This window comes from Glycine max, chromosome 8 (assembly GCF_000004515.6).
Source record: "Glycine max cultivar Williams 82 chromosome 8, Glycine_max_v4.0, whole genome shotgun sequence".
Classification (NCBI taxonomy): domain Eukaryota; kingdom Viridiplantae; phylum Streptophyta; class Magnoliopsida; order Fabales; family Fabaceae; genus Glycine; species Glycine max.
In genome coordinates, this window is record NC_038244.2 from 36,766,393 (window position 1) to 36,779,402 (window position 13,010).

The window sequence follows — 13,010 nt, forward strand, 5'->3', positions numbered from 1 at the left end:
ATAAAAATAGCTAACTATTTAATGTGCTGGTGATGCTACAGTTCCTGTCCTGAACGTAGGTGCTTACATCCATAATGACTTTGCAATGGAACATATAAGAATCCTACCACAATAATAATCCCAATATTCTAATAATATTTATCTTTATTTTCAAATACTTCCTACCATTAGAACTTATGAGCACACATAAGTACAATATGAATGACCAAGCCAGTGTTTGTAAGTATCATCAGCTACAACTCCAAAGAATCACTTATGGGAATTTACGGTGCAGTAAATATTCTCATCTCAGTCAATTGTTTCTCTTTTGGAAATATAAATGGTTCTGTTCACAGATAGCTTTTGCAAATGGAGTAGACTAATTTTGTCCCATGATCCTATTAACTTGAACAGAACTAACATCCCTAACCCAAAATAAAACAAAGGCTTAAATGCAGTTTTGGTCCCCCTATTTTGCTCAATCCGCAATTTTGATCCTTCCATTTTAAAAGAGACATTTGGTCCCCTTGTTTTAAAAAATCTGCAATTTTAGTCCCAATATTTCAAAATAAAGACATTTGGTCCAAAACTGCATACTTGGGTCCAAAATAAAGACATTTGGTCCAAAACCGAGTAAAAAACAGTTATGCATGGTGGTATAGAAAGGAGATAGAACCTTAAAAAAGGTGGGGAAAAAAAGAGTTTGCACTTTGCAGCAGAGGTAGTAAATTTCTCATTTTCTTGAAAGAAAACACAAAATTGGGTGGCCAAGTCTTTCAAGTGGAAGGTAGTCAAATGCATCTAAATCCAACTGCATACTTGCTAAGTGCAATGACAATTTCTATTGTCTATGATTCAGGCATGTTCATAAAATATATATTTATAGGAATGGAGGGAGAAACTATATTGATTTTGACTAAAAGTATATATCCAAAAGATTTAATGTCATATACTTCTTGATAGCTGCTAGAATAGCTGCATGGCCTACAGCTGTTACCTGGTAACACAATGAAAATCAAACATTTCATTGAAATACTAGTGTAAAACTACTTGATTTTGTTTCTAAAATAAAGTGGACGCCATTTAAGAAAATGCTAGAGGAATTAAAAAAATTTAATATATGTTAGAAAAAAGCATTACACATCATCTTATTAATGGGTAGTTTAGTATGGCCTTAAAAATGGGATGAATGTGTGTGAAAAATAACATTGAAAATTCATCTTTGAAGTCCAAGTGTAAACTCTTTCATCAAACACTGATAAAAACAAAGATTAACCCGATACATATCTCCACATTTCTACAACTCTTAAGTTTATTAATACATTTGACAACTAGAAGTAGACAATAATTAATTATTCAACAATGGCACCTCTTGATTCTCTCAGTGTCTAAACAGCTAAAGATCTGAATTTGAAATTTTGAATTCCCCTTGTGTATATGTCAACATGGAAAACATTCAACAAACCAAAGCAATTGAAATGTAATTAAAGTAAGCCCACAAACTGCATTTTAACAAAATATCCACACTCAAGTTTTGTAACTTTGGGTTCACTATCTGTAAACACAGTTTTGTTGTCCTTCTTTAGTCTGATGCTTCTATTTACCACGGGAAATCTACCAAACTTCTTATGAAGCTGATAAACAATTAGTTGATATTACATCCACATAAGAGGAAACGGAAAGTAAACTAGATCACATGGATTTGAAAGTGTAAAGGTGCTCACAGGAATTAGCATTAAGATTGTCACTGGAATTAGCACAATATGTCAGTCATGGTTCTGTTTAGTCTCTTTCTTTGACTCCCGGAAGCCTTGCAGCCGTGCACTTGCCTTACAAGTATTTCTAAAGCAACCATAATGTCTATGAAGAGCAATGCAATACCCATCCAGAGGTCCTAGTAAAATTTTCCACAAATAAAGAACCTACAAAACAACTTGTTTACAAGAAACACGTGATTAGAACTCTTACTGCACTTGTGGATGCCAACTTGATGCTGTATCTCTTGATAAAACTTTCATGCTGAGGATTTGACTTGTTGACACAGGTATCTTCCTCGTATGTTTTCTTATTCGTGATTGCTGAAATTGGAGCCTATGATTAAGAGAAATGCGAAAGAATTGGTTACTAAGAGCAAGGAATATGTATAACTGATGTTCCACAAAGTTGACACTAGAAAACACTAGTTCAAAACTGTAGGTCATTGGTTTGTTATGCATTAAATCTTGGGCCAACATATTTCGTGCAGAATAGGGAATCTTACTACCATGCATCCATGCCGTGCAGAAAGCACATGCAGTAATACTGCAATAGAGCTCATCACTTTCAATTTTTACACTCAAACTATGTTTATTCTGCTAACTTGCATTATTAATATTTAGAAGGAAAAGAAAAGATCATGACCACATAGCAATTTCCTTTCAAACCCCATTCCTAAAACAAAAGGAGTTCATTATAAAAAATTCACTACTGAAGAACTTCTCTCTCTGGTGGATATCTACCGAGTACTTTGATCATTGTAGCTGATTTCTGTTTTTACAATGCCTTCAGTCTCAGCTATGAAGCTATTCAATAAATCTCAATGACAACAAGATTCACTTTGTTTCCTAATCCTACTGATTTTCCTAAAGGAATTATAAAAACCCTTTAGATTCTCTCTTATCCTTCAAGGATAAATTGCCAACTACCAAGGATACTTGATAAAAATAAACATCAATAAAACCAACCTTCATCATTGCCAAAATACATGAGCTAAAAGGCCAACACTGAGAACAAAAATTGAACCATAACCTTGCAATCGAATTAAAAAATGGCTAGATAAATTTGAGTATCACAGAAGGCAGCAATTTACATCCCAAGTTTAGCAAGATAATGAATTTCCTTAACTTAGTATCTATCATGTGCGTTGCCTAAGTAACATACCTTATTGAATATACAACTGTTTTGAAAATTGTTCTTTGAACATCCTTCAGTAGTTAAATCATGTGGCATCTACTGCACTTCAAACACCAGAGGTAACTTGGGTCCATTTATACTTCCCATATATGATGTATGGTTGTCAAATGCAGCATGATCCGCAGTATTTAGTGATTCACTGCAAATAGGCACTATTTAATGATCCACAATATTTAGTGCATATAAGAATCCATCAAACCAGAACCAACATACCCTGAATTGTCATAAGCAGCCCAGTGATATTGCAGACAAATACTTAACAAACCCTGACTAGGATGTTAAAAAGAGAATAAAAATACAAGGTCAATAGTAATTATAGGCAGACAAAGAAACTTTGACTAGTAAAACTGATGTACAAATTAAATATTACCAACGAAGCAAGTATGAGCGCGAAGCTGTGTCCAATGATTGTTGAGTTTAGCGATTGAAGTGTGCAAATCCAGAGAAAACATCATAGCACACAGTAAACACTACAGAAGAAATTATCTCTTTCTCTGCCTGGCGAGCATTATGTTTAGACCTTTTCTCCTTGCAATTTATTTGAACATATGAACCATAAAAATCAAGCCATCCTATCTCATCAGTTACCACCTGAAAGACAGAATAGATTACAATTAGTTACATTTAAGCCCGACATAGAAAAGGTATTTAACATCAGCATTGGCTGAATTAACAGAAACTAACCTCCATGAAACACTGATACACTCAAATGGAGGAAAATTCTGGATAAACAAAAAGAATTCCACATTCCAAGTAACTAAAATCAAAGCATTGAATCTTCAGGATCGGTATGTTGAAAATTGGAATGGTTAAAATGTAACAAACAAGCAAAGAGATCAACATGAGGAAGTTCTTAATTACTCCGTCATGATCCTTAATGCCCATTGCTGACAAAAATATTCTAGTCCTTCCTCCAAGATATGTAAAAAGTCCCAATGTGGCCAAGCTATCTGCTTGTATGTGTAAAAGGTACACCATAAACAACTATCTGAATGTAGAATGATATATAACCACTACACGTGTAAAAAAAACGAGATTAACAAGATCGGGTATTTGGTAGGCATTGTAACAGCCGTAACTTTAATAAGTAAATAAGAAAATAATAAATTAATACATAAATAAATAAGAAAAAATAAAATAAAAATTATTAGGTCATAAATTCCCACTATATAAGCCAAATGTTAACCTAGAGCAGCTTTTTGGAAAACACATTCTGTTCCTTTCTTCTTTTCTGACGCACAAGAACCCTAACAGAGCAATCAGAGGAGGAGCTCTAGAGAGCACCAGAGACGCCACCATTGCTAACAGAGAACATTTAAGCGACTACCTCGAGGTAAGGGATGAGTTACTCACGCTTGGGGATTAGAATGAACATGTGTAGGGATCCCTAGAGGATCAATTTTTGGGTTATTTTGGGGTGTTTATGAATTTAATTATGTTTTCATGTTTAATCGCGGATTGAGTGTGTTTGATGAACCAATTGGTGTTCTGTTGCGAGTTTGTTGTAGAATTGATGTGTTCTGTTGCGAGTTTGTTGTAGGATTGATGTGTTTCTCTGTTAGGTGTGTACCTTAGGAATTAGAATTCTTTATAATTAACATAAAAATTGTGTGGTGGTGATTTTGTTTATACCAGATATGTTGGCCTTTCAATCTTGTTCCTGTGCTAATGTATATTGTGTCCAGATAATTATTTTTACACCGCAGTGTATACGTGTACATATATATTGATACTGTTTTTTTTACAAACTGTATATTTTATTTCACGTGGGTAATTTCTTGTCATGAAATTCATAGGTGTAGGGATTGTTGGATAATTGAATTGGCTAAAATCATTTAAAGAAATTAACTAAAATTGTATTCACATTGTAATTAGGCATTTTCTTGATGTTGGCAACTTAGTTGAAATATATTTAAAATATAGGTATACATGTTGTTCATAGAAATCAATATGAGTATATATTTTATTGTTATATATAATTTGTATTTACTTAATAATATATTTGATATTATTGTGATTACTTTATATTAATATATATTTAATACTTTTTATATGTTATATGTGATATGCACGTTTACGTTTACGTTAATATATATATTTTGTTATATATTTTGAATATAATATACTTATATATATATTTTACGTGTATTTTGTAGTTACTTGTTTATAAGCCTTGAAGTTAAATATTGTATGTTCTTATTATTATAATACATTGTTATCTAATTGTTGAGTATATTTTGTAATTAGTTAGAGTGTGAAATGTTAAACTGTAGACATGAAACATGATTGTGAATGAGTGTGTGATTGATATTTGTAAAGATATTACTTGTCATGTGAGTTACGAGTTATACAGTAACCCGACCAGTGTGTACCTTGAGAGAACTTTTATGCGCAGTGATGTGCCATCATTTTCTTCTATTTTCTAAACCCTTTTTGCACCATTTTAATTATTGATTGGTCTTAATTGTCAATTAATTAGGCAATTTTATTATTTGGGCTCAATTAGCTAACTTGATGTTTTTAATCTAATTTCAGGAATTAATGAAACATTGGGCTTAATCCGGATTTTGGTTGTGGACTTGAAGAGGGCAAATAAAGCAGCGCTTACCTTAGTTAATTTCTAATTAGGAAATTTTGCAATTTTATTTTATGTTGTTCAGTGTTTATTTCGTTTTGGGCCAGAGTATTGTAATAGGGCCCAGTGACTTTGAGTGACTCTTTTTAAATAGCTGCCTTGGGATTCGTGCAGGGCATTCTATTCTGTTATGCTATTCATTATTCAGAGCTTTGTTTTTAGGGTTTTCGTTTTTCTATTTTGACGTTTCTGAGTTCGTAATGCAATTTTACGTTTTCTGCTTCTAATTACAATTTCGTTCTTGCTTCTTCTTCTACTCTCATTTACGTTTCTGTTCCATTTTACATTTCTGTTCGTTTACGTTTCTGTTCATTTACGTTTCCGTTCATTTACGTTTCTGCTTCATGTTTCAATTGCATTTTCTGTTTGAATCCATGGAAGGCTAGATTTTCTGGTGTTGTTTCCTTTTGAGGATGAAGCCCAACTCTCTTTGAGGTTTCGCTTGTAATGTGGTTTCCTGGCAGTTCTCCCTTCACCAGTATCCCAAATTCGTGAATATTAATCAGTGCACACTTCGTGTTCGATTAATTGCCTCTGAGCCTAACTTGCGTTCATGCTTAATGGACGAAGGGCTAACTGGTGTATGTGGTGCCTAATCACGTATTGAAAACCCTAAGTTGATTTTCGCTTAGTAAATTGAAATAGGGTTGGATTAAGTGGTTGACTGTTAGGGACGAATTCTCTAACCCAGGATAAGAGAATGGCTTCTGAATCAGAGGAAACAACCCGTTTTTAATATTAGTAGTTTCGAATTTCAGTTTACCTGTTCTGCTCTTTAATCACAAAACAAACAAACCCCCCCCCCCCAATCGTTACTGTTACTGCAAGTATATTATGAACATTTGGTTTGTCACTGCTCGTTGGGAAACGACCTAGGATCACTTCCTAGTTACTGCATTTTCATGTTTATTTGATTCGGGTACGGCCTCGATCAAATTTGGCGCCGTTGCCGGGGAGCAGTGTCCAAAGGTTCATAATAGCTAGCTAGTGTTGTGTGTTTAATCCTTTCGTGTTTTATGTTTAATTGTTAGTATTGTGTTAGTATGTGTGTTAGTGTTGTTTAGTGTCCTGGTATTTTGTTTAATGTGTGTTATGTTTCAGTTTTTCCATTAAGCGTTTCCCCTGTTTCAATCTTGGTTGTTTTGCTGTGAAGATTGTGCTTGAAAACAGAGTAGTAGTAGAAATCAGCTTGCGGAAAAACAGAGTAGTAGTAGAAATCAATTAGAGACGGATTTTAGCGACCACCCATGCTGAATTATTTGAGATTTTTTGTTTTAGTAGCTAGGGTTGTTATTTTTGGCTGAATTTTTTTGTGGTAACTTCTTTTAATCCATATTGTGTGGGAAAAATAGCTAGAGCCTTTAGTTTGGTCAGATTTGAAAGTTCCAAAAAAGTAGCAAATTTTGTGTTTGTCAAAACTTCAAACGGCCATAACTTTTGCTCCGGTTATCAGAATCGCAATTATTATATATGCATTTGGGGTAGAAAAAAATTTCCTACGTCGTGGCAGCCTGCCATAGGCTGGCTGAGGTCTCCATCGTCCAAAAAAAAGTGATTCTGTCAAAAGTTTTTTATTTTTCAAGTTTTATTCACTTATTTTTCTTAACCTACCATTTTTAGCTTTCATAGTTAGACTTTGAATTTTTGTCTGAAATTTTTTGTGCTATCTTCTCATCATTTTATAGGGTTGCTCACAAAATTTCAAGTCATTTGGATATCATTTGAGGGTAGCTGTAGTTCAAACCTACACCTTTATTTACATGACAAGGCAACTAGTTGTGTGCATGCTGAATGTAGTGTATGACTAGAGGCAATCCATCTGACTTACAACCCTTTGATCCTGAGATAGATAGGACATTTCATAGATTAGTTAGGCATCATTTTATACCTTTTGATCATTCTGAGCATTCCATAACTGGTGAATCTGTGCATTCTGTTATTGGTGATTTTGAACATCCTGATCTTGAGCATTATAATTTTGAGCATTCTGATTCTGAGCATTCTGATTTTGCACATTCTGAGAACATGGCACAACCTCCACCTCGTGAGAGGACTCTAAGGGAAATGGCTGCACCTGATTTCACCTACGAAAGCTTGTGCATCCAATACCTTGATGAGGATGTCCTATATGTTCTTAAAACTGGACTAATTCATTTGCTTCCAAAGTTTCATGGCCTTGCAGGTGAAGACCCGCACAAACATTTGAAGAAATTTCATATTGTCTGCTCCACCATGAAACCCCCAGATGTCCAAGAGGATCACATATTTCTGAAGGCTTTTCCTCATTCATTAGAGGGAGTGGCAAAGGACTGGTTGTATTACCTTGCTCCAAGGTCCATCACGAGCTGGGATGACCTTAAGAGAGTATTCTTAGAAAACTTTTTCCCTGCTTCCAGGACCACAACCATCAGGAAAGATATCTCAGGTATTAGACAGCTCAATGGAGAGAGCCTGTATGAGTACTGGGAGCGATTTAAGAAACTATGTGCCAGTTGCCCTCACCATCAGATTTCAGAACAGCTTCTTCTCCAATATTTTTATGAAGGACTCAGTAATATGGAGAGAAGTATGATAGATGCTGCCAGTGGTGGAGCCCTTGGAGACATGACTCCTGCTGAAGCCAGAAATTTAATTGAGAAGATGGCCTCCAACTCTCAACAGTTTAGCGCCAGAAATGATGCCATAGTCATTAGAGGAGTGCATGAGGTAGCTACAAACCCATCTGCATCATCTGAAACTAAGAAGCTTGAAGGCAAACTGGATGCATTGGTTAACTTGGTAACCCAGCTGGCCTTGAATCAGAAATTTGTACCTGTCGCAAGGGTTTGTGGTTTGTGCTCCTCTGCTGACCACCATACAGACCTTTGCCCTTCCATGCAGCAACCTGGAGCAATTGAGCAGCCTGAAGCTTATGCTGCAAATATTTACAATAGACCTCCTCAACCTCAGCAGCAAAATCAACCACAGCAGAACAATTATGACCTTTCCAGCAACAGATACAACCCTGGATGGAGGAATCACCCTAACCTCAGATGGTCCAGCCCTCAGCAACAACAGCAGCCAGCTCCTTCCTTCCAAAATGCTGTTGGCCCAAGCAGACCATACATTCCTCCACCAATCCAACAACAGCAACAACCCCAGAAACAGCCAACAGTTGAGGCCCCTCCACAACCTTCCCTCGAAGAACTTGTGAGGCAAATGACTATGCAGAACATGCAGTTTCAGCAAGAGACCAGAGCCTCCATTCAGAGCTTAACCAATCAGATGGGACAATTGACTACCCAATTGAATCAACAACAGTCCCAGAATTCTGACAAGCTGCCTTCTCAAGCTGTCCAAAATCCTAAAAATGTCAATGCCATTTCATTGAGGTCGGGAAAGCAATGTCAAGGACCTCAACCCGTAGCACCTTCCTCATCTGCAAATGAACCTTCCAAACTTCACTCTATTCCAGAAAAAGGTGATGACAAAAATTTACCTAACAATTTCTGTGCAGGTGAATCTTCTTCCACAGGTAATTCTGATTTGCAGAAGCAGCACATTCCCCCTCTTCCATTCCCTCCAAGAGCAGTTTCCAACAAAAAAATGGAAGAGGCAAAGAAAGAGATCTTGGAAACGTTTAGAAAGGTAGAGGTAAACATACCTCTGTTGGATGCAATAAAGCAAATTCCAAGATATGTCAAATTCTTGAAGGAGCTGTGCACTAATAAGCGGAAGCTTAAAGGAAGTGAACGGATTAGCATGGGCAGAAATGTCTCCGCATTGATTGGTAAATCTATTCCTCAAATTCCTGAAAAATGCAAAGATCCAGGTACATTCAGCATACCTTGTATCATAGGGAATAGTAAGTTTGACAATGCCATGCTAGATTTAGGAGCTTCTGTTAGTGTTATGCCTCTGTCTATTTTTAATTCTCTATCTATAGGTCCCTTGTAGTCAACTGATGTGGTAATTCATTTAGCTAACAGAAGTGTTGCCTATCCTGTTGGTTTCATAGAAGATGTCTTAGTTAGAGTTGGTGAACTGATTTTCCCTGTTGATTTTTATATCTTGAATATGGAAGATGGATTTTCTCAAGGATCAGTTCCCATCATTCTAGGCAGACCCTTTATGAAAACTGCTAGAACTAAGATAGATGTTTATGCAGGCACACTGTCCATGGAGTTTGGTGATAAAACTGTTCATTTTAATATTCTGGATGCTATGAAATACCCATCTGAAGATCTTTCTGTATTTCGTGCTGAAATAATTGACCATGTTGTTGATGAATACATGACTGATCTTTATTCTAATCTGCATGCCTCTCACTCTTCATGCATTGAGTCTGAAATTGTACTTGATCATATGTCTGAATTTGATGCTGAGAGTGAATCTGAGAGTGATATTGATTGCATGCTTGATGGTGGTGTTTTACCTCTTGAGATTGATTTTATAGAGTCAGATAGGACTAACCATGTTTCAGGAAGTACACATACCTCTGACTTTCTTTATGAGGTAAAGGCTGAGAAACCATCTCCTTCTACCACTGTCCAGCCGACCACACCAGAATTGAAGCCTCTGCCATCAAATTTAAAATACGCTTACTTGGATGATAGCAAGAGTTTTCCAGTGATTATATCTGCCTCCCTTGCTGATGAGCAAGAGGAGAAGTTGTTGTCAGTTCTCAAGAAGCATAAGAAGGCTATAGGCTGGACCCTGGCGGACATTCTTGGTATTAGCCCATCCACATGTATGCATCGAATAAATTTAGAAGATGGAGCTAAACCAGTAAGACAGCCACAGAGAAGACTCAACCCGGTGATTCTTGATGTAGTGAAGAAGGAGATAACCAAGCTTTTGCAAGCTGGAATCATTTATCCTTTCTCCGACAGCCAATGGGTGAGTCCCGTCCAGGTAGTCCCGAAAAAGACTGGCCTCACAGTGATCAGAAATGAGAAGGAGGAGCTGATTCCTACTCGGGTGCAGAACAGTTGGAGAGTCTGCATTGACTATAGGAGGCTGAACCAGGTTACCAAAAAGGACCATTTTCCCCTGCCATTCATTGACCAGATGCTTGAACGCCTGGCAGGTAAATCCCACTACTGTTTCCTTGATGGTTTTTCTGGTTATATGCAAATTACTATTGCTCTTGAGGATCAGGAAAAGACCACATTCACCTGCCCCTTCGGCACTTTTGCTTATAGGAGGATGCCTTTCGGCCTGTGCAATGCCCCTGGTACCTTCCAGCGGTGCATGATTAGTATTTTCAATGATTTTTTAGAAAATTGCATAGAGGTGTTTATGGATGATTTCACTGTATATGGATCCTCTTTTGATGGTTGTTTGAATAGTTTGGAAAAAGTTTTGAATAGATGCATTGAAACTAACCTTGTTCTAAATTTTGAAAAATGTCATTTTATGGTTGAGCAAGGTATAGTTTTAGGCCACATTATTTCCAATAAGGGTATTGAAGTAGATCCTGCAAAAATTTATGTTATTTCACAATTGCCTTACCCCTCTTGTGTGCGAGAGGTGTGATCTTTTCTTGGTCATGCAGGATTCTACAGGCGCTTTATAAGGGATTTTAGCAAAGTAGCCCTTCCACTGTCCAACTTGTTGCAAAAGGAGGTGGAGTTTGACTTTAATGACAGATGCAAAGAGGCTTTTGATTGCCTCAAAAGAGCGTTGACTACCACCCCCATCATCCAGGCACCCGATTGGATAGCCCCTTTTGAGCTTATGTGTGACGCATCAAATTATGCATTGGGGGCTGTCCTTGCTCAGAAAATTGATAAATTGCCCAGGGTGATATATTATGCTTCTAGGACTTTAGATGCTGCCCAAGCAAATTATACTACTACTGAGAAAGAGCTTCTAGCCATAGTTTTTGCTCTTGAAAAATTTCGATCTTATTTGCTTGGTACTCGCATTATTGTTTATACTGACCATGCAGCTCTAAAGTACTTGTTGAAGAAGGCTGATTCTAAGCCTAGGTTGATCCGATGGATGCTCTGGCTCCAAGAGTTTGACTTGGAGATCCGTGATAGGAGTGGAGCACAAAATCTAGTTGCTGATCATTTGAGTCGGATCGAACGTGTCTCTGATGCAGATTCACCTATTCGGGATGATTTCCCGGATGATCATTTGTATATATTGTATAGTATTTCTGACTCTCTTTCTACTCCCTGGTTTGCTAACATTGTCAATTATTTAGTTGCCTCTGTTTTTCCTCCCTTAGCATCTAAGGCCCAAAAAGATAAGATTAAAAGTGATGCTAAGCATTTTATTTGGGATGACCCCTACTTGTGGAAATTGTGCAGTGATCAGGTCATTAGACGGTGCATTCCAGATCATGAGACTGACTCAGTCCTGTAGTTCTGTCATTCTTCCGCACCGGGAGGTCTTCTGGGTGTTCAAAGGACAGCTCGCAAAGTGCTGGATTGTGGTTTTTATTGGCCCACCATCTTTAAAGATGCGTGGAGGATCTGCAGCACTTGTGAGCAGTGTCAGAGAGCAGGAAATACACTTACATGGCGACAACAAATGCCTCAGCAACCTATGCTATTCTGTGAGGTGTTTGATGTCTGGGGTATAGATTTCATGGGTCCTTTTCCTGTCTCTTTTGGTTATGTTTACATTCTCCTTGCAGTTGACTATGTTTCAAAATGGGTGGAAGCCAAGCCCACTAGAACTAATGATGCTAAAGTTGTCGCAGACTTTGTCAGGTCTAATCTGTTTTGCAGGTTTGGAGTACCTAAAGCAATTGTTAGTGATCAAGGAACCCATTTTTGTAACAGGACAATACATGCCCTGCTTAAAAAGTACGGGGTGGTACACAGGGTATCCACACCATACCACCCCCAGACTAATGGACAGGCAGAAATTTCTAACAGGGAAATCAAGAGAATTCTAGAGAAGATTGTGCAGCCAACCAGGAAAGATTGGAGTACCAGGCTTGATGATGCTCTCCGGGCACATCGGACTGCCTACAAAGCACCCATAGGAATGTCTCCTTATCGGGTTGTCTTTGGAAAGGCATGTCATCTTCCAGTGGAAATTGAGCACAAAGCATACTGGGCAGTGAAGACTTGCAACTTCTCTATGGATCAAGCTGGCGAGAAAAGGAAGTTGCAACTGAGTGAGTTAGATGAAATCCGCCTAGACGCCTACGAGAATGCCAAGTTCTACAAAGAAAAGACCAAGAAGTTCCATGATAGCATGATAGTTAAAAAAGACTTTGTGGTTGGGCAAAAAGTGTTATTGTATAATTCTAGGCTTGGACTCATGAGTGGTAAGTTGAGGTCTAAGTGGATTGGTCCTTTTGTTGTTACTAATGTTTTTCCTTATGGTACAGTTGAGATCAAAAGCGACTCCACAAACAAGAGCTTCAAGGTCAACGGACATCGACTTAAGCCATTCCTCACGAACCCTTCTTTAGTGGACGTAGTGGTGGAAGAGACTTCCT

At 37.4% G+C, this 13,010-nt stretch overlaps 1 long non-coding RNA gene and 1 other non-coding gene across 2 annotated transcripts; both read right to left on the reverse strand.

Annotated features, from left to right (window-relative positions):
* Positions 1-2,970: 2,970 nt before the first annotated feature.
* On the reverse strand, positions 2,971-4,088 carry LOC102660890 (uncharacterized). Its single transcript, XR_415674.4, has 4 exons — positions 3,616-4,088; positions 3,302-3,522; positions 3,145-3,201; positions 2,971-3,070 (listed from the first exon to the last, which is right to left on the reverse strand). It is a non-coding gene; the product is annotated as an uncharacterized lncRNA (long non-coding RNA).
* A 3,881-nt stretch (positions 4,089-7,969) lies between these two features.
* On the reverse strand, positions 7,970-8,076 carry LOC113002505 (small nucleolar RNA R71). Its single transcript, XR_003268059.1, has one exon. It is a non-coding gene; the product is annotated as a small nucleolar RNA R71 (small nucleolar RNA).
* Between the last annotated feature and the right edge of the window lie 4,934 nt (positions 8,077-13,010).